This window comes from Megalopta genalis, unplaced genomic scaffold, assembly GCF_051020955.1.
Source record: "Megalopta genalis isolate 19385.01 unplaced genomic scaffold, iyMegGena1_principal scaffold0075, whole genome shotgun sequence".
Classification (NCBI taxonomy): Eukaryota; Metazoa; Arthropoda; class Insecta; order Hymenoptera; family Halictidae; genus Megalopta; species Megalopta genalis.
The window spans coordinates 187712-190000 of record NW_027476144.1 but is presented as its reverse complement, the minus strand read 5'-3'; positions in this window follow the sequence as shown (position 1 = coordinate 190000).

The following is a 2289-nucleotide window of genomic DNA, read 5'->3' as shown; positions in this document are numbered from 1 at the left end:
GTTTAATTAATATCCCATTAGTTTGCCGGGAAACATCGATTATTCCGATCTAGAAAGAGACAGAGACAGTCGATCCGCGTTATGTTAAATATTTCAAGGTTCCCGGTTCCACAAAATTATAAAAAGTATACGGCTGTGTAGCAGGGATCAAAACGAGTAATTTCGTGTATAAAGTTTAATTAATATCCCATTAGTTTGCCGGGAAACATCGATTATTCCGATCTAGAAAGAGACAGAGACAGTCGATCCGCGTTATGTTAAATATTGCAAGGTTCCCGATTCCACAAAATTATAAAAAGTATACGGCTGTGTAGCGGGGATCAAAACGAGTAATTTCATGTATAAAGTTTAATTAATATCCCATTAGTTTGCCGGGAAACATCGATTATTCCGATCTAGAAAGAGACAGAGACAGTCGATCCGCGTTATGTTAAATATTTCAAGGTTCCCGATTCCAAAAAATTATAAAAAGTATACGGCTGTGTAGCGGGGATCAAAACGAGTAATTTCGTGTATAAAGTTTAATTAATATCCCATTAGTTTGCCGGGAAACATCGATTATTCCGATCTAGAAAGAGACAGAGACAGTCGATCCGCGTTATGTTAAATATTGCAAGGTTCCCGATTCCACAAAATTATAAAAAGTATACGGCTGTGTAGCGGGGATCAAAACGAGTAATTTCGTGTATAAAGTTTAATTAATATCCCATTAGTTTGCCGGGAAACATCGATTATTCCGATCTAGAAAGAGACAGAGACAGTCGATCAGCGTTATGTTAAATATTTCAAGGTTCCCGATTCCACAAAATTATAAAAAGTATACGGCTGTGTAGCGGGGATCAAAACGAGTAATTTCGTGTATAAAGTTTAATTAATATCCCATTAGTTTGCCGGGAAACATCGATTATTCCGATCTAGAAAGAGACAGAGACAGTCGATCCGCGTTATGTTAAATATTGCAAGGTTCCCGATTCCACAAAATTATAAAAAGTATACGGCTGTGTAGCAGGGATCAAAACGAGTAATTTCGTGTATAAAGTTTAATTAATATCCCATTAGTTTGCCGGGAAACATCGATTATTCCGATCTAGAAAGAGACAGAGACAGTCGATCCGCGTTATGTTAAATATTTCAAGGTTCCCGATTCCACAAAATTATAAAAAGTATACGGCTGTGTAGCGGGGATCAAAACGAGTAATTTCATGTATAAAGTTTAATTAATATCCCATTAGTTTGCCGGGAAACATCGATTATTCCGATCTAGAAAGAGACAGAGACAGTCGATCCGCGTTATGTTAAATATTTCAAGGTTCCCGGTTCCACAAAATTATAAAAAGTATACGGCTGTGTAGCAGGGATCAAAACGAGTAATTTCGTGTATAAAGTTTAATTAATATCCCATTAGTTTGCCGGGAAACATCGATTATTCCGATCTAGAAAGAGACAGAGACAGTCGATCCGCGTTATGTTAAATATTTCAAGGTTCCCGATTCCACAAAATTATAAAAAGTATACGGCTGTGTAGCAGGGATCAAAACGAGTAATTTCGTGTATAAAGTTTAATTAATATCCCATTAGTTTGCCGGGAAACATCGATTATTCCGATCTAGAAAGAGACAGAGACAGTCGATCCGCGTTATGTTAAATATTTCAAGGTTCCCGATTCCACAAAATTATTAAAAGTATACGGCTGTGTAGCGGGGATCAAAACGAGTAATTTCGTGTATAAAGTTTAATTAATATCCCATTAGTTTGCCGGGAAACATCGATTATTCCGATCTAGAAAGAGACAGAGACAGTCGATCCGCGTTATGTTAAATATTGCAAGGTTCCCGATTCCACAAAATTATAAAAAGTATACGGCTGTGTAGCGGGGATCAAAACGAGTAATTTCGTGTATAAAGTTTAATTAATATCCCATTAGTTTGCCGGGAAACATCGATTATTCCGATCTAGAAAGAGACAGAGACAGTGGATCCGCGTTATGTTAAATATTTCAAGGTTCCCGATTCCAAAAAATTATAAAAAGTATACGGCTGTGTAGCGGGGATCAAAACGAGTAATTTCGTGTATAAAGTTTAATTAATATCCCATTAGTTTGCCGGGAAACATCGATTATTCCGATCTAGAAAGAGACAGAGACAGTCGATCCGCGTTATGTTAAATATTTCAAGGTTCCCGATTCCACAAAATTATAAAAAGTATACGGCTGTGTAGCGGGGATCAAAACGAGTAATTTCGTGTATAAAGTTTAATTAATATCCCATTACTTTGCCGGGAAACATCAAT